Consider the following 25,126-nt stretch of genomic DNA (forward strand, 5'->3'; position numbering starts at 1 on the left):
ATGAAGGCACCGGAAATACATTGGGAACAAATGATCAGTCGTTTAATACCTGTGTGAAGTACAGGAGCGTGCAAAGAGAGGCTGTTTCCGCCTGGACTCGAACCGGGAATCTTTCGCGTGTGAGGCGAACGTGATAACCGCTACACTACAGAAACGGTTAGATTACAGGCTTAGCGGCAGTGAGTATTCAACTTCATTGCTTTACTGCTCCCAACCAGTTGATATTAATTTAATTCCTAAGGGTTATGTACTTGTTTTGAGTATCTAATGTAGAAGTTGTAAACAAGTTCAATTACGAAACGGTCTAAATGAATGATATACCGAACTTATGTCCTCTTGATATGTGTAAATTTGTAACTGAATGAATTTATATCTTTTGTATTCTGATAACCCTTACGATAAGATCTGTTTGGTTTACATGCATATTCTATATATTAATAAATGTATCCTCATGTATTAGTACCTGTGTGTGCGTTGTTTGAGTTATATCGCATGGTTGGATTCCAAGAACATTAAAAGAATCAATTTTGTGATTTACTGCCACAAAAATAATTGTCCCAGTAAATGCCCAAACCTCTACAGAACTGGTGCCTCATGAGAGCACACTACAACAGTGTGTGATCTCCTGTCCCAGCCTGAGGAGCAGACAGCGAGCCTGTCTCTCAATAATACTAATAATACAGTGTGTGATTCCCTGCCCAAACCAGAGGAACAGACAGTCAGCCTGTCTCTCAATAATAATAATACAGTGTGTGATCTCCTGTCCCAGCCTGGGAAACAGTGAAATAGCCTCTCAATAATTATAATACAGTGTGATCTACTGTCCCAGCCTAAAGAACACCAAGTGAGCCTGTATCTCAATAATAATAATACAGTGCGTGGTCTCCTGTCCCAGCTTGGGGAACAGTGAACCAGACTCTCAATAATAATAATACAGTGTGATCTACTGTCTCAGCCTGAGGAACAGTGAGTTTATCTGTCAATAATAATAATACAGTGTGATCTCCTGTCCCAGCATGAGGAACAGTGAGCTTGTCTCTCAATAATAATAATACAGTATGATCTCCTGTCCCAGCCTGAGGAATAGACAGTGAACCTGTCTCTCAATAATATTAATAACACAGTGTGTGACTTCCTGTCCCAGCCTGAGGAACAGACAGTGAGCCTCTCTCTCAATAATAATAATACAGTGTGTGACCTCCTGTCCCAGCCTGAGGAACAGCGAGCCTGTCTCTCAATAATAATAATACAGTGTGTGATCTCCTGTCTTAGCCTGAGGAACAGACAGTGAACCTGTCTCTCAATAATAATAACCTAGTGTGGAATGTCCTGTCCCAGTCTGAAGAACAAACAGTGAGCATGTCTCTTAATAATAATAGAACAGTGTGTGATCTCCAGTCCCAGCCTGAGGAACAGTGAGCCTGTCTCTCAATAATAATAATACAGTGTGTGATCTCCTGTCCCAGCCTGAGGAACAGACAGTGAGTCTGTATCTCAATACTAATAATACAGTGTGTGATCTCCAGTCCCAGCCTGGGGAACACTGAGGCTGTCTCTCAATACTAATAATACAGTGTGTGATCTCCTGTCCCAGCCTGTGGAACAGTGAGCCTGTCTCTCAATAATAATAATACAGTGTGTGACCTCCTGTCCCAGCCTGGGGAACAGACAGTAAACCTGTCTCTCAATAATAATAATCCAGTGTGTGATCTCCTGTCTTAGCCTGAGGAACAGACAGTGAACCTGTCTCTCAATAATAATAACTTAGTGTGGAATGTCCTGTCCCAGTCTGAGGAACAAACCGTGAGCATGTCTCTCAATAATAATAGAAAAGTGTGTGATCTCCTGTCCCAGCCTGAGGAACAGAAAGTGAGCCTGTCTCTCAATAATAATAATACAGTGTGTGACTTCCTGTCCCAGCCTGAAGAACAGACAGTGAGCCTGTCTCTCAATAATAATAATACAGTGTGTGACCTCCTGTCCCAACCTGAGGAACAGACAGGAGTGAGCCAGTCTCTCAATAACAATAAAGCAGATTATGATCTCCTGTAACAGCCTAAGGAACAGTCAGGTAAGAGCAGGTCTCTCAATAATAATAATACAGTGTGACTTCCTGTCCCAGCTTGAGGAAAAGACAGTAAGCCTGGCTCTCAATAATAATAATACAGTGTGTGACCTTCTGTCCCAGCCTGGGGAACAGTGAGCCAGACTCTCAATAATAATACTAATATACTGTGATCTACTGTTCCAGCCTGAGGAACAGACAGTTAGCCTGTCTCTCAGTAATAATAATACCGTGTGTGATCTCCTGCTCCAGCCTGAGGAACAGACAGTGAGACTGTCTCTCAATAATAATAATAATAATAATAATAATACAGTGTGATCTCCTGTCCCAGCCTGGGGAACATACAGTGAGCCTGTCTCTCTATAATAATATAGTGTATGTCCTCCTGTCCCAGCCTGAGGAACAGACAGTGAGCCTGTCTCTCAATAATAATAATCCAGTGTGTGATCTCCTGTTCAAGCCCAAGCGAAGACACAGTGAGCCTATCTGTCAATAATAGTAATACAGTGTGTGATCTCCTGTCCCAGCCTGAGGAACAGTGAGCAGTCCTAATAGTTACCGCTTTCCGTATTATAATAATAATACAGTGTTGGATCTCCTGTCCCAGCCTGGGGAACAGTGAGCCAGACTCTCAATAATAATAATACAGTGTGATCTTCTCTCCCAGCCTGGGGAAAAGACCGTGAGCCTGTCTCACAATAATAATAATACAGTGTGTGATCTCTTGTCCCAGCCTGAGGAACAGACAGAGAGCCTGTCTCTCAATAATAATAATACAGTGTGTGATCTCCTGTCCCAGCATGAGGAAGAGACAGTGAGCCTCTCTCTCAGTAATAATAATACAGTGTGTGATCTTCTGTCCCAGCCCAAACGACACAGACACAGTGTGCCTATCTGTCAATAATAATAATACAGCATGTGATCTCCTGCTCCAGCCTGAGGAACGGACAGTGAGACTGTCTCTCAATAATAATAATACAGTGTGATCTCCTGACCCAGCCTGGGGAACATACAGTGAGCCTGTCTCTCTATGATAATATTTCAGTGTGGGATCTCATGTCCAACTCTTAGGAACAGACAGTGAGCCTGTCTCTCATTAATAGTAATACAGTGTGTGATCTCCTGTCCCAGTCTGAGGAACAGACAGTCAGCCTATCTGTCAATAATAATAATAGTGTGTGATCTCCTGTCCCAGCCTGAGGAACAGAGAGTGAGCCTGTCTCTCAATAATAATACAGTGTGTGATCCTCTGTCCCAGCCTGAGGAACAGACAGTGAGCCTGTCTCTCAGTAATAATAATACCGTGTGTGATCTCCTGCTCCAGCCTGAGGAACAGACTGTGAGACTGTCTCTCAATAATAATAATAATAATACAGTGTGATCTCCTGTCCCAGCCTGGGGAACATACAGTGAGCCTGTCTCTCTATAATAATATAGTGTATGTCCTCCTGTCCCAGCCTGAGGAACAGACAGTGAGCCTGTCTCTCAATAATAATAATCCAGTGTGTGATCTCCTGTTCAAGCCCAAGCGAAGACACAGTGAGCCTATCTGTCAATAATAGTAATACAGTGTGTGATCTCCTGTCCCAGCCTGAGGAACAGTGAGCAGTCCTAATAGTTACCGCTTTCCTGATTTAGCTCAGCAGCTTTTATTTCGCCTGAAGCGCAAGCAACTTGTGAGAACAGGTTGGGTTTGCTGTGCTTAACCGGCTCGGCGTCTTCGTGTCGTAGTGCCGCAACGGTGTGTTTTCCTTCCTTCTCTTTTCAGCCCGGAAGAAATATTTTACTTGTTCCTTTTGTAGCCCACGCATGCCGACGCCTGTGTTGTGTTGTGGATTTTCTCCTTCTTTGAATTTGTACTCCTCCTCCCTCTCTCTCCCTACCTCTACCTCTCCCTCTCTCTACCTCTCCCTCTCTCCCTAACCCCCTCACCCTCCACCTCTCTCCCTCTCTCTACCTCTCTACCGCTCTACCTCTCTCTACCTCTCCCTACCCCTCTCTGCTCTCTCTCTCTCACTCTGGAGTTTATTTTCCAGACAGAAATCCAGCTCCGTTCCTCCTGTGGAAGATTGGTGATGCAGGATGAGAGCCCCTAACCGAGAGCACTGCAGCGGCAGGTTCTGTGGTCTGTTTCAAATCCGCCCGCGATGAGACACCGAGGAGAAATGAAGAGCCCCAGTCGCGCTAGAAAATCACCCGGGAAAGAGACTTTCAATGTAGGAAAAAAAAGTCGTTAGTAATGGACATAATATGTTTGTTTTGTTTTTTTAATCGCTGAGATGTGTGACTAAGCTCATACGACTAAGAGTTGCCCCCTTTGTCAAGATCTGGTAACCTGCTCGTCGCTGGTGGGCCAGATCGTGTCCCCCATCACTATACTGGGACAATAGGATCCACACAGACCGCAGGGTGAGCACCCCCTGCTGGCCCCACAGAGAGGGAGAGGTAGAGGTAGGGAGAGAGGTAGGGAGGGGAAAGGGGAGAGGTAGGGGGAGAGGTAGAGAGAGGGAGAGGTAGAGGTAGGGAGAGAGAGGAGGAGTACAAATTCAAGCAGAGGCCTGAGTGGAGCACTGTAGTATGGCCCTGACATCAATCCCTCAACTCTCTGCATAAAGCAGTGTCTTATGGGCATGACATCCCACCCCCACCACTCTCAGTGGAAAGCACTGTCATATAACCATGACATCCCACCTCCTCTGGTCTCTGCGATAAGCAGTATCTTCAGGCCCTGACATCCCACCCCCGCCACTCTCTGTGTAAAGCAGTGTCATATGGCCCTGACATCCCAACTCCGCCACTCTCTATGTAAACCAGTGTCATATGGCCCTGACATCCCACCCCCACTACTCTCTGTGTAAAGCACTGTCGTATGGCCCTGACATTACACCCCCACCACTCTCTGCGGAAAGCACTGTCGTATAGCCCTGACATCCACCCCTCCACTCTTTGAATAAAGCAGTGTCACATGGCCCTGACATCCCACCCCTCCACTCTCTGCATTAAGCTGTGTTGTCAGGCCCTGACATCCCACCCCCGCCACTCTCTGTGTAAAGCAGTGTCATATGGCCCTGACACCAATCGCTCCACTCTCTGCATAAAGCAGTGTCTTATGGCCCTGAAACCCTCCCCACCACTCTCTGCATAAAGCAGTATCGTCAAGCCCTGACATCCCTCCCCCGCCACTCTCTGTGTAAAGCACTGTCGTATGGCCCTGACATCACACCCCCACCACTCTCTGCGTAAAGCACTGTCGTATAGCCCTGACACCCACCCCTCCACTCTCTGCATAAAGCAGTGTCGTCAAGCCCTGACATCCCACCCCCGCCACTCTCTACGTAAAGAAGTGTCGTATGGCCCTGACACCCACACCTCCACTCTCTGCGTTCAGCTGTGTTGTCAGGCCCTGACATCCCACCCCCGCCACTCTCTGTGTAAAGCAGTGTCATATGGCCCTGACACCAATCCCTCCACTCTCTGCATAAAGCACTGTCGTATGGCCCTGACATCCCACCCCCGCCACTCTCTGTGTAAAGCACTGTTGTATGGCCCTGACATCACACCCCCATCACTCTCTGCGGAAAGCACTGTCGTATAGCCCTGACACCCACCCCTCCATTCTTTGCATAAAGCAGTGTCGTCAAGCCCTGACATCCCACCCCCGCCACTCTCTACGTAAAGAAGTGTCGTATGGCCCTGACACCCACCAGTCAACTCTGTGCTGAAAGCAGTGACGTCAAGCCCTGACATTCCACCCCCTTTACTCTCTGCGTAAAGCACTGTCATATGGCCCTGACATCCCACCCCCACTACTCTCTGTGTAAAGCACTGTCGTATAGCCCTGACATCCACCCCTCCACTCTTTGAATAAAGCAGTGTCGTATGGCCCTGACATCCCACCCCTCCACTCTCTGCGTTAAGCTGTGTTGTCAGGCCCTTACATCCCACCCCCACCACTCTCTGTGTAAAGCAGTGTCATATGGCCCTGACACCAATCGCTCCACTCTCTGCATAAAGCAGTGTCTTATGGCCCTGAAACCCTCCCCACCACTCTCTGCATAAAGCAGTATCGTCAAGCCCTGACATCCCTCCCCCGCCACTCTCTGTGTAAAGCACTGTCGTATGGCCCTGACATCACACCCCCACCACTCTCTGCGTAAAGCACTGTCGTATAGCCCTGACACCCACCCCTCCACTCTCTGCATAAAGCAGTGTCGTCAAGCCCTGACATCCCACCCCCGCCACTCTCTACGTAAAGAAGTGTCGTATGGCCCTGACACCCACACCTCCACTCTCTGTGTTCAGCTGTGTTGTCAGGCCCTGACATCCCACCCCCGCCACTCTCTTTGTAAAGCAGTGTCATATGGCCCTGACACCAATCCCTCCACTCTCTGCATAAAGCACTGTCGTATGGCCCTGACATCCCACCCCCGCCACTCTCTGTGTAAAGCACTGTTGTATGGCCCTGACATCACACCCCCATCACTCTCTGCGGAAAGCACTGTTGTATAGCCCTGACACCCACCCCTCCATTCTTTGCATAAAGCAGTGTCGTCAAGCCCTGACATCCCACCCCCGCCACACTCTACGTAAAGAAGTGTCGTATGGCCCTGACACCCACCCCTCCACTCTCTGCGTTAAGCTGTGTTGTCAGGCCCTGACATCCCATCCCCACCACTCTCTGTGTAAAGCACTGTCGTATGACCCTGACATCACACCCCCACCACTCTCTGCGTAAAGCACTGTCGTATAACCCTGACACGCACCCCTCCACTCTCTGCATAAAGCAGTGTCGTCAAGCCCTGACATCCCACCCCCACCACTCCCTGCGGAAAGCACTGTCGTATAGCCCTGACACCCACCCCTCCACTCTTTGAATAAAGCAGTGTCGTCTAGCCCTGACATCCCACCCCCGCCACTAACTGCGTAAAGTAGTATCGTATGGCCCTGACACGCACCCCTCCACTCTCTGCATAAAGCAATGTCGTCTAGCCCTGACATCCCATCCCCACCACTCTCTGTGTAAAGCACTGTCGTATGGCCCTGACATCACACCCCCACCACTCTCTGAGGAAAGCACTGTCGTATAGCCCTGACACCCACCCCTCCACTCTCTGCAGAAAGCAGTGTCGTCAAGCCCTGACATCACACCTCCACCACTCTCTGCGTAAAGCACTTTCATATAGCCCTGAGACCCACCCCTCCACTCTCTGCGTTAAGCTGTGTTGTCAGGCACTGACATCCCACTCCCGCCACTCTCTGCGTAAAGCACTGTCGTATGGCCCTGACATCCCACCCCCGCCACTCCCTGCGTAAAGAAGTGTCGTATGGCCCTGACACCCACCCCTCCACTCTCTGCATTAAGCAGTGTTGTCAGGCCCTGACATCCAATCCCCGCCACTCTCTACGTAAAGAAGTGTCGTCAGGCTCTGACATCCCACCTCCTCCGCTCTCTGCGTAAAGCAGTGTCGTACGACCCTGACATCCCACCATCGCCTCTCACTGTGTAAAGCAGTTTCGTATGGCCCTGACACCCACCCCGCTACTCTCTACGTAAAGAAGTGTCGTATGGCCCTGAGACCCACCCCTCCGCTCTCAGCATAATGCAGTCTCGTCAGGCCCTGACATCCCACCCTCATCACTCTCTGCATAAAGCAGTATCGTCAGGCCCTGACACCCCACCCCTGCCACTCTCTGCGTAAAGAAGTGTCGTATGGCCCTGACACTCACCCCTCCACTCTCTGCGTTAAGCAGTGTTGTCAGGCCCTGACATCCCTCCCCTCCACTCTCTGCGTAAAGCACTGTCGTATGGCCCTGAAATCCTGCCTCCTCTGCTCTCTGCGTAAACCACTGTCGTCAGGCTCTGACATCCCACCCCCACCACTCTCTGCATAAAGAAGTGTCGTATGGCCCTGACACCCCACCCCCTGCACTCTCTGCATAAAGCGGTGTCTTACGGCCCTGACATCCAACCCCCGCCACTCTCTGCGTAAAGCAGTATCGTCAGGCCCTAACATCCCACCCCTGCTAATTTCTGCGTAAAGCAGTATCGTCAGGCCCTGACATTCCACCCCTGCCACTCTCTGCGTAAAGAAGTGTCGTATGGCCCTGACACCCACCCCTCCACTCTCTGCATAAAGCAGTGTCGTAAAGCCCTGAAATCCGACCCCCACCACTCTCTGCGTAAAGCAGCATCGTCAGGCCCTGACATCCCACCCCCACCACTCTCTGCGTAAAGCACTGTCGTATAGCCCTGACATCCCACCCCCTCCAATCTCTGTGTAAAGCAGTGTCGTACGACCCTGACATATCTCCCCCACCACTCTCTGCGTAAAGCACTGTCGTCAGCCTCTGACATCCCACCCCCACCACTCTCTGCGTAAAGCAGTCTTATGGCCCTGACACACACACCTGCCACTCTCTGCATAATGCAGTCTCATCGGGCCCTGACATCCCACCCCCGCCACTCTCTGCGTAAAGCAGTATCATCAGGCCCTGACATCCCACCCCCACCACTCTCTGCGTAAAGCAGTCGTGTTGCCCTGACACCCACCCCCTCCACTCTCTGTGTAAAGCGTTGTCGTATGGCCCTGACATCCCACCTCTTCCGCTCTCTGCGTAAACAGTGTCGTACGACCCTGACATCCGTCCCCCACCACTCTCTGCGTAAAGCAATGTCGTATGGCCCTGACATCCAACCCCGCCACTCTCTGCGTAAAGCAGTATCGTCAGGCCCTGACATCCCACCCCTGACACTCTCTGCGTAAAGAAGTGTCGTATGGCCCTGACACCCACCCCTCCACTCTCTGCGTTAAGCAGTGTTGTCAGGCCCTAATATCCCACCCCCTCCACTTTCTGCATAGAGCAGTGTCTTATGACCCTGACATCCCATCCCCACCGCTCTCTGTGTAAAGCACTGTCGTATGGCCCTGACATCCCACCCCCGCCACTCTCTCCGTAAAGAAGTGTCGTATGGCTCTGACATCCCACCCCCGCCACTCTCTGCGTAAAGCAGTAATTAATTAATAATTATAATTGCTTACACTTACATAGTGCTCTTTTGGACACTCCACTCAACCCGCTTTACAGGCAATCGTGTCTCCCCTCCACTACCAAACAATGTGCAGCATCCACCTGGATGATGCGACGGCAGCCATAGTGCACCAGAATGCTCACCACACATCCGCTATTAGTGGGGAGGAGAGCAGAGAGTAATGAAGCCAATTCATATATGGGGATTATTAGGAGGCCATGATTGGTAAGGGCCAATGGGAAATTTGGCCAGGACGCCGGGGTTATACCCCTACTCTTTTCGGGAAACGCCCTGGGATTTTTAATCACCACAGAGAGTCAGGACCTCGCTTTTACGTCTCATCCAAAGGATGGCACCTGTTTACAGTATAGTGTCCCCATCACTATACTGGGGCATTAGGACCCATGTGGACCACAGGGTGAGCGCCTCCTGCTGGCCCGACTAATACCTATTCCAGCAGCAACCTTTCCCAGGAGGTCTCCCATCCAGGTACTGACCAGGCTCACACCTGCTTAACTTCAGTGGGTTGCCAGTTGTTAGTTGCAGGGTGATATGGCTGCTGGCAGAGTCAGGGTCAGAGTTAGGGATGATCGTCACTATCGTCAGGGTTAGGGTTAGGTGCGATCGTCGGGTTTTGTCAGGGTTAGGGTTAGGGTTTGGTACGATCGTCAGTATCGTCAGGGTTAGGGTTAGGTGCAATCGTCAGTATCGACAGGGTCAGGGTAGGGAAACAAAGCTCTTTCTCCCAGATTTTCTCTAAGAAGGGACCATCTGGGACAAGGAGTGTTGCACTCTCCTTCCAACGACTGAAACCCTCCCAGTTTATTTTCTGATGTTCAGGCCTTGTGGAAAGGTAATATGAAGTCTTTTGATCCACTCCGTTTCCTTTTTCTTTCTTTCCATCTCTGTCCAGTTGGGGTTGCTCTCCAGTCCTGTGGCCTCCAGCGCTTCCAGCCCGTGCTGTAGGAAGTGTGCCACCAGGTGAGTCCTCCTTTCCCGCTGGTTCCGGATGTTGTACCTGTGTTGTGCCAGTCGGGTTCGGATGGAGTTACCCGTTTCCCCCACATAGGTCACCCCGCATGTTTTGCACTGGATGCCATAGACAGCATTATTGGTGTTTTCTGAGAGCACCCTTTGCAACTGGAAGATTTCTTTGGTTTTGTTGTTTTGGATCGTTGTTTTCTGTTTGAAGTGTTTGGCTTTTGGTGTATTTGATCTGTTTTGTACTGGTTTTAGTTTGCTTTGGACTAAATAATCCTGTAGGTTTTTGTTTTTTCGTTATGCAGATATGATTTTGTGTTCCCTCAGTAGGTTTGTGTTTTCTAATATCGTGGTGAATGTAGACTTTAGTTTTTGGTTGGTTATTCCGCTGAGTTGGGAGTATGTTGTGATGAGGGGGATTATTTTGCTGTCATCAGGTGTTTTTCTGTTTAGAAATGTTTGTGCCACATTTCTGAGGAATCTTTGTGTATATCCTCTCGGGCGTAGAGCTTGGGCTTGGAAGAGTGTGTGTTTGGCTTCCTCAAAGTCTTGTTGTTGTGTGCAGATTTTGTGGAAGCGTAGGAGTTGTGATTTTCCCAGTCCTTTGAAAGTATGTTTTGGGTGGAAGCTGTCTTTGTGCAGTAAGCCGTGTGTGTCCGTGTCTTTGAAATATACCTTGATGTCCAGTTTGCCTGTGTTGTTGAAGGAGGAACCCTTGTATGTGGTGGTGTCTAGGAAGTCTATCTGGTTTTCATGCTTGGTGTATTTGAGTTTAATGGACCTGTGGTGTGTGTTGAGAGTGTTAATGAATTCTTGAAAGGACTGTGGGCCGTGCGTCCACGTTCCCCAGATGTCGTCAAGGTACCTGAAGTAGTGTGTAGGTTTGTGTGTACATTTTGGGAATACTGTGGCTTCCCAATGGGCCATATAGATGTCAGCATAGGCCGGAGCAAAGCGTTTCCCCGTAGCAGTTCCTTTTATTTGTAAGTAGTATTGCTCTTCAAATTCAAAATCGTTTTTGTTGAGGCTAATTTCCAATAGCTTCAGAATTTGTGTTTCTGGTCTGTTGCGGTCAGAGTATTTGAGAAATACTGCTTTCAGTCCCTCCGTAGTTTCAATGTTGGTGTATAAACTGTCAATGTCAATGGTGAACAGGAAGGCTTCCTGTTGTATTGTAGCATTTTTGACTTCGGCTACAAAGTCATAGGTGTCTTTGATGTAACTTGGGTGGTGTTTAGAAATGGGGTTGAGGAAATGGTCTAGATATTCTGCTATTCTGTAGGATTCACTGTTGCAGTCGGACACTATGGGCCTCCCAGGTGGAATTTCGTAGTGGAGTGGCCATGTTTCTGGGGCTTTATGAATTTTTGGGAGGAGGTAGAAAATCCTCGGTCGTGGTGATTCCTCTCCTCTTAGGTAGAATGCCTGTTTTTTGGTTAGGTGTTTTAATTCAACCAGAGTTTGTAGGATTTGCCCTATTTCTAGTGCTGTTTGTTTGTACAGCGGTTCTTCCAATGTAGTATAGTGTTTCTGATTATTTAATTGTCTGTGTGCTTCTGCAATGTATTTTTCTCTATCCATGATAACTATTGCACTCCCTTTGTCTGCTGGTTTTATGACTATATGTTTGTTTTCCTTTAAATGTTTTAAGGCTACGGGTTCCTCCTTTGTTATGTTGTGTGAGTACCTGTATGGTCGGAGTTTTTGTAGAATTCTGTTGTCCTCTTGAATTATTTCCTGGATTTCTGGTGGCAGTTGGTTTTCCCTTGGTTCCCAACTGGATTTAGGCAGGAAGGGAACCCTTTCTGTGTCGGTGTCTTTATCCTCAAAGAAGGCGGTCAGTTTAAGGCGACGGTGGTATTGTCGGATTTTGCTTTTCAGTCTGGTTTTCTAACCTTTCTTTGTCCCTACTGTGGGGACAAATGATAAGCTCTTATTGAGGAGGTTTATTTGTTCAGTTGTGGGGTGGAAGTTGTTGCTTAGATTTACAATATTTTTGTTGTTCTTGTCCCCATCTTGTTCTGCGGCTTTGGGGCTTACCAGTTTAAATGTTGTGACCAGTGGTCTAGCATTTTTTTAGCTGTTGCGGTGGTCCAGTGAATTCCATCTCTTTCTGTCTTGAAAAGAGCTTCTTCCAGTTTGGGGAGGTATGGCATGTTTTGCTGTATGTGATTGTTTATTGTGTCCAGGTTTTTCCTGGTCTCTGGAGTAATTAATCAGTGGGATGTATATTTCTGCAGATGGGAAGGTTCCCTTAGCCTCCCGTAGCATCTGTCATAGTTGTTTGATAGCTGTTTCCTTTGCTTTTTGTGCCTTGTTATTGATTCCAAAGGATAGAATGATTTTCTCCACTACTGTGTTCCGGGGGGTGTGTTGTAGGAGGTTTGCTGCATTGTAAAATGATGCTCCTGGGTAGCTTTCTATCTGTAGATCTGGATTTTCATAGGGGGGTATTCTTGATAAATTGGAGTCCCCTATGCAGAGCCAGCGTTTGTGGGTTTCCAGCTTCCTGTCCATTAGCTTTCTTGTGGTCTTGTCATGTCGGTGTGGTCTGTATCTTGGTTGGGCTGGTGCTGGTGTGGGGGGGTAATAGTCGGGGTCGGAGTCAGGGTTAGGATCAGGGTTAATGTCAGGGTTAAGATTAGGGTTAGGGTTAGGACCAGGGTCAGGGTTAGGATCAGGGTTAATGTCAGTGTTAGTATTAGGGTTAGGGTAGGGGAACAAAGCTCTTTCTCCTAGATTTTCTCTAAGAAGGGACCATCTGGGACAAGGAGTGTTGCACTCTCCTTCCAACGACTGAAACCCTCCCACTTTATTTTCTGATGTTCAGGCCTTGTGGAAAGGTAGTATGAAGTCTTCTCTGTCTTCTTGCTTCTCTGCTCTCTTCGGATCCTTTGTGGCCTGGGGATTGGAGGAAAGTAATCTATTTCTGGAGTATATGCTCTGGCTCTCATGGGGCCAGATTTCTGGGTTGGATGTCTGCTTTCCCAGTGTCTCTTCACTGGTTCTGGAAGGGATTCTGCCTGGGTTACGTATGTCTCTTCTGAGCCATTTACCTCTTCCCTGATTAGTGTGTCGAGTATTTGGAATCTGTTTGGAGACGTGGGGATAGTGGATTCCTTGTTGCTAAGTGTAGCAGTAACCATAGCTTGTGTATGGTCCAACGTGTCCTTCTGTATTTTCCTCCCATAATTTTTCTTTGCCCAGTTGGAGGCAACCGCGAAAGCTTGTTCCCAGCCGGGAAGCTCCAGGTCCTCCAGTCGTCTGGACAGATGTGTGAGAGTTTCCTCGTAGTGCTCTTCGAGGATCTGCAATGTGGTGTGGAGCCAGTTTTTGGCATTGCTTACTAGCTTCAAACATGTGAGTTCGGTTGGGTTGGCCGGTCTTATGAGGTGCTTGAGTTCCTCTGTCTTCCGTCGTAGGCTGGCGGGTGCCTGGTTCTCCCCTCCGGAAACTGCTGTGTTTTTTAGGTGGTTGACTGTCTGGATCATTTTGTAGATGATCCTGGTTCCTAGTTGGAAGGTATCCTGTCTGTTTGATGTGTCTGATGTGGTGTGGTTTGGTGTGTAGGCGGTGTGGGTGGCGGTGTGGGGAGTGACCGTAAGGCAGCGTGCGTTGTCAACTCTGGGTTGACGCATACCATAACGATCCATACTTAAAAAAATAAAAAAAGCTTCGTTCATAAAGCTTCGTTGGCACCGTTAGGTTTCCACTGTTAGGCAATTTACCTCTGTAGAGTCTATGGCTCCGTGAAAAGGCAATCTTGCTTTTCTTTGTGTCGCGGCGTTTCGACCTGCCTGGGTCTTCTTCAGGCGTTGTTATGCGGTGGCGATGCGGGGCGAGGAGCTGGTCTAGGCTGCGCGCTTTTTGCTGTGGGTGCGGGCCACTTGCAGGGGCTTGTACAACTCATACTTACCTGGCAGGGGAGATACCTTGATCAAGAAGGAGGTTCACCCAGGGTGAGGCTCGGCCATTGCACTCCGGCTGTGCTGACCCCTGCGAACTCCCCAAATGTGGGAATCTCGACTGCATAATTTCTGGTAGTGGGGGACTGCGTTCGCGCTCTCCCCTGATGTGCTTGGTCCATATCGGATACGGAAGAGTTACGACACCACAAGCTGCGATAGAATCCCAGTTCGAAAGGAGTCGATGCCACTGCTGGTTCCCGGTTTCTTTTAGTTAGAGGTCCGGAGAAGCATTTCAAGCTGGTTACACTACTCCTTCCGGACATTCATTCCCTTTTCAAAGTCAGTCGTTTTGCTGTAATCTGCATTATTTAGGCTGATTATCGAGGTTAGCCTTTATTTGGTCATGGGGGCCTCGGTACTGTATGCTAATTCTCAAGACAGTTTCACCCGTTTTCTGATTGCTAGGTTCTGTAGCAGTGCAGACATGTCAAACAGTGAATGGCTGTACCTCTATTGTATCCGTGCTCAATGAATGAAATCAGTAATAAATGAATATATGTATAGTTATACGAAAAACAAGTGGTTTATCGACTCATCTTCATTTGCAGATTTAGAGGCAGCTTCGATATTTGTTTTACAAACGGGTTTTTTTTTTTATATGGGTCACACACATGCCATAGCAACAAAACATCTCTAGAGATGAGGCTATAGATCACCTTTCCATCCTCCAGGTTTTCCTCCCAAAGCCTACGGTACCAACGGCGACCCCTGCTGGCCGAGAGAGCAAAAGCTTGCAGCACCTGGCATTCCCAGGCGGTCTCCCATCCAAATACTAACCAGGCCCAACCCTACTCAGCTTCCGAGATCAGACGAGATCAGGCGCGTACAGGGTGGTGTGGCCGCAAGCGAAAGCCATGACGCCTGACTCGCTACTTGAAGCTGTGTGTGGCTGGGGCTCCGTGCCCCCCGAGCGGGACTGAAGGATCGTTCGTGTGCAACTCTTTGGAAAGGAGCTTCTTTCCAAATCGCATTGCGTACCTGGATGTTGGCGAATGTGCTCCCTTGTGTTGGCTTGTCCCGCACTGGAGGAGAACAAACAAACTGCTCGGAGGAGCACAAGGCAAGTCTTCACAAGACAAAAACCTCCAGTGCACAGCACTCTGAAAACATTTCTGGGCTGTCGCGTGTTTATTTCAGCACATAAAGCGCACCAGTCCAACACGTCGGCCGGGCGCGCGGCGCCTCCGCCCTCTTGTGGCCTTGCGGCGTCAGAGCAAGAGGCTCCTTCTCGCTGCCTTTCCGCTGTGTTGCAGAGCCCCGAGAGGGAACCTGGAGCGCACACTTTGCGGGGGGCGGGGGACCGCGTTCGCGCTCTGCCCCCGGTCTCTTGCGCAAGTACTAAATCTCACGGCGCCAGCCAGCGGCCAGGAGACAAGTACAATATCGCAGGACAGGGGGGCCTCGTCATTGATTGTTACATATGAGACGCTGATTAGGAGGAGACCCCGACTGATTGGTAAAGGGGAACACTAACACCAGAGTGACACCTCCGGCATCTCTTTTTGAGAGACGCCTTGGAATTTCTTAATGGCCAAGGAGGGTCGGGACCTCGGTTTTACGCCTCCCCCGAAGAGCGGCGCCTGTTTGTGCAGCAGAGTGTTGCCATCAGGATGCTGGGGCATAAGAAAGCCACACAGACCGCAGGGTGAGCGCTCCCTACTGGTCCCAGTCACACCTCTTGCAGGAGCAGCAGCAACCTGAGCTTTTCCGGGGGGAATCTCCCATCCGGGTGCCAGCTAGGCTCACACCTGCTGGGCTGCCGTGGGTGAGCCCAGTCGAGAGTCGCAGGGTGAGATCTAGTCACCGGGGAGAAACGATACAAGCGAAGGATTACTCGGCTCCCAGCACTTGAAAACACTGACAAATGACTCGTTCCGGCCGGAACTGAATGTACCTGCATGTGTCGTGTCGTCTTCTTCCCCCGCCCCGTTGTGTTTGCTGTATTGTCTTTGAAGCCGGCCCCCGAGACAAGACGGGCTGTTCCTGTGCCCCAATTAACACTTTACAGGTGCCATTCCCCGGCTTTGTGGCCATTGTCGGTGGTCACACACTCTATTATTATTATTATAATTATTATTGTTATTATTATTGAGAGACAGGCTCACTGTCTGTTCCTCAGGCTGGGACAGGAGATCACAAACTGTTTTTTTATTATTGAGAGACGGACTGACTGTCTGTTCCCCAGGCTGGGACAGTGGATCACACTCTTTATTATTATTACTGAGAGACAGGCTCACTGTCTGTATCTCAGGCTAGGACAGGAGATCAAACAGTTTATTAATATAATTGAGAGATAGGCTTACTGTCTCTTCCTTTGGGCTGGGACAGGACATCACACACTGTATTATTATTATTGAGAGACAGGCTCACTGTCTGTTCCTCAGGCTGGGACAGGAGATCACACTGTATTATTATTATTGAGAGTCTGGCTCACTGTTCCCCAGGCTGGGACAGGAGGTCACACACTGTATTATTATTATTGAGAGACAGGCTCACTGTCTGTTCCTCAGGCTAGGACAGGAGGTCACACACTGTATTATTCTTATTGAGGGAAAGGCTCACTCTCTGTTCCTCAGGCTTGGACAGGAAGTCACACACTGTATTATTATTAATGAGGGAAAGACTCACTGTCTGTTCCTCAGGCTGGGACAGAAGATCACACACTGTATTTGTATTATTGAGAGACAGACTCACTGTTCCTCAGGCTGGGACAGGAGATCACACTGTATTATTATTATTGAGAGTCTGGCTCACTGTTCCCCAGGCTGGGGCAGGAGGTCACACACTGTATTATTATAATTGAGAGGCAGGCTCACTGTCTCTTCCTCAGGCTGGGACAGGAGGTCACACACTGTATTTTTATTATTTTGAGAGACTGGCTCACAGTCTGTTCCTCAGGCTTGGACAGGAAGTCACACACTGTATTATTATTATTGAGAGACAGGCTCACTGTCTGTTCCTCAGGCTAGGACAGGAGATCACACACTGTATTATTATTATCGAGAGACCTGCTCTTTCCTGACTGTTCCTTAGGCTGGGACAGGAGATCATAATCTGCTTTATTATTATTGAGAAACCGGCTCACTCCTATCTGTTCCTCAGGTTGGGACAGGAGATCACACACTGTATTATTATTAATGAGAGACGGGCTGACTGTCTGTTCCCCAGGCTAGGACAGTGGATCACACACTATATTATTATTACTGAGAGACAGGCTCACTTTCTGTTCCCCAGACTGGGACAGGAGATCACACTCTGTATTATTATTATTGAGAGAGAGGCTCACTGTCTGTGTCTCAGGCTGGGACAGGAGATCACACAGTTTATTAATATTATTGAGAGATAGGCTCACTGTTTCTTACTTTGGGCTGGGACAGGAGATCACAAACTGTATTATTATTATTGAGAGACAGGCTCACTGCCTGTTCCTCAGGCTGGGACAGGAGATCACACTGTATTATTATTATTGAGAGACAGGTTCACTGTCTGTTCCTCAGGCTAGTACAGGTGATCACGCACTGTATTATTATTATTGAGATATAGGCTCACTGTCTGTTCCTCTTGCTGGGACTGGAGATCACACACTGTTCTATTATTATTGAGAGACATGCTCACTGTTTGTTCCTCAGACTGGGACAGTACATTCCACACAAGGTTATTATTATTGAGAGACAGGTTCACTGTCTGTTCCTCAGGCTAAGACAGGAGATCACACACTGTATTATTATTATTGAGAGTCAGGCTCACTGTTCCTCAGGCTGGGACAGGAGATCACACTGTATTATTATTATTAAGAGACAAGCTCACTGTTCCTCAGGCTGGGACAGGAGGTGACACACTGTATTATTATTATTGAGAGACAGGCTCGCTGTTCCTCAGGCTGGGACAGGAGGTAACACACTTTATTATTATTATTGAGAGAGAGGTTCACTGTCTGTTACTCATGCTGGGACAGGAAGTCACACACTGTATTATTATTATTGAGAGACAGGCTCACTGTCTGTTCCTCAGGCTGGGACAGGAGGTCACACACTGTATTATTATTATTGAGAGACAGGTTCACTGTCTGTTCCTCAGGCTAGTACAGGTGATCACGCACTGTATTATTGTTATTGAGATATAGGCTCACTGTCTGTTCCTCTTGCTGGGACTAAAGATCACACAGTTCTATTATTATTGAGAGAAATGCTCACTGTTTGTTCCTCAGACTGGGACAGGACATTCCACACAAGGTTATTATTATTGAGAGACAGGTTCACTGTCTGTTCCTCAGGCTAAGACAGGAGAACACACACTGTATTATTATTATTGAGAGATAGGCTCACTGTCTCTTCTTTTGGGCTGGGACAGGAGATCACACACTCTATTATTATTACTGACAGAGAGGTTCACTGTCTCTTCCTCAGGCTGGGACAGGAGGTCACACACTGTATTATTATTATTGAGAGACAGGTTCACTGTCTGTTCCTCAGGCTAGTACAGGTGATCACGCACTGTATTATTATTATTGAGATATAGGCTCACTGTCTGTTCCTCTTGCGGGGACTGGAGATCACACACTGTTCTATTATTAGTGAGAGTCAGGCTCACTGTTCCTCAGGTTGGGATAAGAGATCACACTGTATTATTATTATTAAGAGACAAGCTCACTGTTCCTAAGGCTGGGACAGGTGATGACACACTGTATTATTATTATTGAGAGACAGGCTCGCTGTTCCTCAGGCTGGGACAGGAGGTCACACACCTTATTATTATTATTGAGAGAGAGGCTCACTGTCTGTTCCTCATGCTGGGACAGGAAGTCACACACTGTATTATTATTATTGAGAGACAGGCTCACTGTCTGTTCCTCAGGCTGGGACAGGAGGTCACACACTGTATTATTATTATTATTGAGAGACAGATTCACTGTCTGTTCCTCAGGCTGGGACAGGAGATCACACACTGTATTATTATTATTGAGAGATAGGCTCACTGTCTCTTCTTTTGGGCTGGGACAGGAGATCACACACTCTATTATTATTACTGACAGAGAGGTTCACTGTCTCTTCCTCAGGCTGGGACAGGAGGTCACACACTGTATTATTATTATTGAGAGACAGGTTCACTGTCTGTTCCTCAGGCTAGTACAGGTGATCACGCACTGTATTATTATTATTGAGATATAGGCTCACTGTCTGTTCCTCTTGCGGGGACTGGAGATCACACACTGTTCTATTATTACTGAGAGACATGCTCGCTGTTTTCTCCTCAGACTGGGACAGGACATTCCACACAAGGTTATTATTATTGAGAGACAGGTTCACTGTCAGTTCCTCAGGCTAAGACAGGAGATCACACACTGTATTATTATTATTGAGAGTCAGGCTCACTGTTCCTCAGGCTGGGACAGGAGATCACACTGTATTATTATTATTAAGAGACGGGCTTGCTGTTCCTCAGGCTGGGACAGGAGGTCACACACTTTATTATTATTATTGAGAGAGAGGCTCACTGTCTGTTCCTCAGGCTGGGACAGGAGATCATACTGTATTATTATTATTGAGAGACAAGCTCACTGTTCCTCAGGCTGGGACAGTAGATCACACTGTATTATTATTGTTGAGAGTCTGGCTTACTGTTCCCCAAGCTGGGACAGGAGGTCACACACTGTATTATTATAATTGAGAGACAGGCTCACTGTCTGTTCCTCAGGCTGGGACAGGAAGTCAAACACTGTATTATTTTTATTGAGAGACAGGCTCACTGTCTGTTCCTCAGGCTGGGACAGGAAGTCACACACTGTATTGTTATTATTGAGAGACAGGCTCATTGTCTGTTCCTCAGGCTGGGACAGGAGGTCACACACTGTATTATTATTATTACTGAGAGACAGGCTCACTGTCTGTTCCTCAGGCTGGGACAGGAGGTCACACACTGTATTTTTATTATTATTGAGAGACAGGATCACTGTCTGTTCCTCAGGCTAAGACAGTGGATTACTATTATTATGAGACAGATTAACTGTCTGATCCCTGGCTGGGACAGGAGATCACACACTGTAATATTATTATTGAGTGGCAGGCTCACTGTCTCTTCCCCAGGCTGGGACAGGAGGTCACACACTGTATTATTATTATTGAGAGACAGGCTCACTGTCTGTTCCTCAGGCTAGTACAGGAGATCACGCACTATTCTATTATTACTGAGTGACATGCTCATTGTTTGATCCTCAGACTGGGACAGGACATTCCACACTAGGTTATTATTATTGAGAGACAGGATCACTGTCTGTTCCTCAGGCTAAGACTGGAGATCACACACTGGATTATTATTATTGAGAGACAGGTTTACTGTCTGTTCCCCAGGCTGAGACAGGAGATCACACACTGTATTATTATGATTGAGAGACAGGCTCACTGTCTCTTCTTTTGGGCTGGGACAGGAGATCACACACTGTATTATTACTACTGATAGAGAGGTTCACTGTCTCTTCCTCAGGCTGGAAAAGGAGGTCACACACTGTATTATTATTATTGAGAGACAGGTTCACTGTTACTCAGGCTGGGACAGGAGATCACACTGTATTATTATTATTATTAAGAGACAAGCTCACTTTCCTCAGGCTGGGACAGGAGATGACACACTGTATTATTATTATTGAGAGACAGGCTCGCTGTTCCTCAGGCTGGGACAGGAGGTCACACACTTTATTATTATTAATGAGAGAGAGGCTTACTGTCTGTTCCTCAAGCTGCGAGAGGAGGTCACACACTGTATTATTATTATTATTGAGAGACAGGTTCACTGTCTGTTCCTCAGGCTGGGACAGGAGATCACACACTGTATTATTATTATTGAGAGATTGGCTCACTGTCTCTTCTTTTGGGCTGGGACAGGAGGTCACAAACTGTATTATTATTATTATTGAGAGACAGGTTCACTGTCTCTTCTTTTGGGCTGGGACAGGAGATCACACACTGTATTATTATTACTGACAGAGAGGTTCACTCTCTCTTCCTCAGGCTGGGACAGGAGGTCACACACTGTATTATTATTATTGAGATAGAGGCTCACTGTCTGTTCCTCATGCTGGGACAGGAAGTCACACACTGTATTATTATTATTGAGAGACAGGCTCACAGTCTGTTCCTCAGGCTGGGACAGGAGGTCACACACTGTATTATTATTATTATTGAGAGACAGGTTCACTGTCTGTTCCTCAGGCTGGGACAGGAGATCACACACTGTATTATTATTATTGAGAGATAGGCTCACTGTCTCTTCTTTTGGGCTGGGACAGGAGATCACACACTGTATTATTCTTACTGACAGAGAGGTTCACTGTCTCTTCCTCAGGCTGGGACAGGAGGTCACACACTGTATTATTATTATTGAGAGACAGGTTCACTGTCTGTTCCTCAGGCTAGTACAGGTGATCACGCACTGTATTATTATTATTGAGATATAGGCTCACTGTCTGTTCCTCTTGCTGGGATTGGAGATCACACACTGTTCTATTATTATTGAGAGACATTTTCACTGTTTGTTCCTCAGACTGGGACAGGACATTCCACACAAGGTTATTATTATTGAGAGACAGGTTCACTGTCTGTTCCTCAGGCTAAGACAGGAGATCACACACTGTATTATTATTATTGAGAGTCAGGCTCACTGTTCCTCAGGCTGGGATAGGAGATCACACTGTATTATTATTATTAAGAGACAAGCTCACTGTTCCTAAGGCTGGGACAGGAGGTGACACACTGTATTATTATTATTGAGAGACAGGCTCGCTGTTCCTCAGGCTGGGACAGGAGGTAACACACTGTATTATTATTATTATTCAGAGACAGGTTCACTGTCTGTTCCTCAGGCTGGGACAGGAGATCACACACTGTATTATTATTATTCAGAGATAGGCTCACTGTCTCTTCTTTTGGGCTGGGACAGGAGATCACACACTTTATTATTACTACTGATAGAGAGGTTCACTGTCTCTTCCTCAGGCTGGAAAAGGAGGTCACACACTGTATTATTATTATTGAGAGACAGGTTCACTGTCTGTTCCTCAGGCTTGTACAGGTGATCACGCACTTTATTATTATTATTGAGATATAGGCTCACTGTCTGTTCCTCTTGCTATGACTGGAGATCACACACTGTTGTATTATTATTGAGAGACATGCTCACTGTTTGTTCCTCAGACTGGGACAGGACATTCCACACAAGGTTATTATTATTGAGAGTCAGGCTCACTGTTACTCAGGCTGAGACAAGAGATCACACTGTATTATTATTATTAAGAGAAAAGCTCACTGTTCCTCAGGCTGGGATAGGAGATGACACACTGTATTATTATTATTGAGAGACAGGCTCACTGTCTGTTCCTCAGACTGGGACAGGAGGTCACACACTGTATTATTATTATTAGTGAGAGACAGGTTCACTTTCTGTTCCTCAGGCTGGGACAGGAGATCACACACTGTATTATTATTATTGAGAGATAGGCTCACTGTCTCTTCTTTTGGGCTGGGACAGGAGGTCACAAACTGTATTATTATTATTATTGAGAGACAGGTTCACTGTCTCTTCCTCAGGCTGGGACAGGAGGTCACACACTGTATTATTATTATTGAGAGACAGGTTCACTGTCTGTTCCTCAGGCTAGTACAGGTGATCACGCACTGTATTATTGTTATTGAGATATAGGCTCACTGTCTGTTCCTCTTGCTGGGACTAAAGATCACACACTGTTCTATTATTATTGAGAGAAATGCTCACTGTTTGTTCCTCAGACTGGGACAGGACATTCCACACAAGGTTATTATTATTGAGAGACAGGTTCACTGTCTGTTCCTCAGGCTAAGACAGGAGATCACACACTGTATTATTATTATTGAGAGTCAGGCTCACTGTTCCTCAGGCTGGGATAGGAGATCACACTGTATTATTATTATTAAGAGACAAGCTCACTGTTCCTAAGGCTGGGACAGGAGGTGACACACTGTATTATTATTATTGAGAGACAGGCTCGCTGTTCCTCAGGCTGGGACAGGAGGTAACACACTTTATTATTATTATTGAGAGAGAGGTTCACTGTCTGTTACTCATGCTGGGACAGGAAGTCACACACTGTATTATTATTATTGAGAGACAGGCTCACTGTCTGTTCCTCAGGCTGGGACAGGAGGTCACACACTGTATTATTATTATTATTCAGAGACAGGTTCACTGTCTGTTCCTCAGGCTGGGACAGGAGATCACACACTGTATTATTATTATTCAGAGATAGGCTCACTGTCTCTTCTTTTGGGCTGGGACAGGAGATCACACACTTTATTATTACTACTGATAGAGAGGTTCACTGTCTCTTCCTCAGGCTGGAAAAGGAGGTCACACACTGTATTATTATTATTGAGAGACAGGTTCACTGTCTGTTCCTCAGGCTTGTACAGGTGATCACGCACTTTATTATTATTATTGAGATATAGGCTCACTGTCTGTTCCTCTTGCTATGACTGGAGATCACACACTGTTGTATTATTATTGAGAGACATGCTCACTGTTTGTTCCTCAGACTGGGACAGGACATTCCACACAAGGTTATTATTATTGAGAGTCAGGCTCACTGTTACTCAGGCTGAGACAAGAGATCACACTGTATTATTATTATTAAGAGAAAAGCTCACTGTTCCTCAGGCTGGGATAGGAGATGACACACTGTATTATTATTATTGAGAGACAGGCTCACTGTCTGTTCCTCAGACTGGGACAGGAGGTCACACACTGTATTATTATTATTAGTGAGAGACAGGTTCACTTTCTGTTCCTCAGGCTGGGACAGGAGATCACACACTGTATTATTATTATTGAGAGATAGGCTCACTGTCTCTTCTTTTGGGCTGGGACAGGAGGTCACAAACTGTATTATTATTATTATTGAGAGACAGGTTCACTGTCTCTTCCTCAGGCTGGGACAGGAGGTCACACACTGTATTATTATTATTGAGAGACAGGTTCACTGTCTGTTCCTCAGGCTAGTACAGGTGATCACGCACTGTATTATTGTTATTGAGATATAGGCTCACTGTCTGTTCCTCTTGCTGGGACTAAAGATCACACACTGTTCTATTATTATTGAGAGAAATGCTCACTGTTTGTTCCTCAGACTGGGACAGGACATTCCACACAAGGTTATTATTATTGAGAGACAGGTTCACTGTCTGTTCCTCAGGCTAAGACAGGAGATCACACAGTGTATTATTATTATTGAGAGTCAGGCTCACTGTTCCTCAGGTTGGGATAGGAGATCACACTGTATTATTATTATTAAGAGACAAGCTCACTGTTCCTAAGGCTGGGACAGGTGATGACACACTGTATTATTATTATTGAGAGACAGGCTCGCTGTTCCTCAGGCTGGGACAGGAGGTCACACACTTTATTATTATTATTGAGAGAGAGGCTCACTGTCTGTTCCTCATGCTGGGACAGGAAGTCACACACTGTATTATTATTATTGAGAGACAGGCTCACTGTCTGTTCCTCAGGCTGGGACAGGAGGTCACACACTGTATTATTATTATTATTGAGAGACAGGTTCACTGTCTGTTCCTCAGGCTGGGACAGGAGATCACACACTGTATTATTATTATTGAGAGATAGGCTCACTGTCTCTTCTTTTGGGCTGGGACAGGAGATCACACACTCTATTATTATTACTGACAGAGAGGTTCACTGTCTCTTCCTCAGGCTGGGACAGGAGGTCACACACTGTATTATTATTATTGAGAGACAGGTTCACTGTCTCTTCCTCAGGCTAGTACAGGTGATCACGCACTGTATTATTATTATTGAGATATAGGCTCACTGTCTGTTCCTCTTGCGGGGACTGGAGATCACACACTGTTCTATTATTACTGAGAGACATACTCGCTGTTTTCTCCTCAGACTGGGACAGGACATTCCACACAAGGTTATTATTATTGAGAGACAGGTTCACTGTCAGTTCCTCAGGCTAAGACAGGAGATCACACACTGTATTATTATTATTGAGAGTCGGGCTCACTGTTCCTCAGGCTGGGACAGGAGATCACACTG

General features: G+C 47.1%; 1 non-coding gene and 1 pseudogene across 1 annotated transcript; one reads left to right on the forward strand and one right to left on the reverse strand.

Moving 5' to 3' along the window:
* Positions 1–13,984: 13,984 nt before the first annotated feature.
* Positions 13,985–14,148, forward strand: LOC148807460 (U1 spliceosomal RNA). Its single transcript, XR_016088868.1, has one exon. It is a non-coding gene; the product is annotated as a U1 spliceosomal RNA (small nuclear RNA).
* A 624-nt stretch (positions 14,149–14,772) lies between these two features.
* Positions 14,773–14,891, reverse strand: LOC148807461 (5S ribosomal RNA; annotated as a pseudogene).
* Between the last annotated feature and the right edge of the window lie 10,235 nt (positions 14,892–25,126).

This window comes from Atractosteus spatula, unplaced genomic scaffold, assembly GCF_055471065.1.
Source record: "Atractosteus spatula isolate fAtrSpa1 unplaced genomic scaffold, fAtrSpa1.hap1 Scaffold_30, whole genome shotgun sequence".
NCBI lineage: Eukaryota > Metazoa > Chordata > Actinopteri > Semionotiformes > Lepisosteidae > Atractosteus > Atractosteus spatula.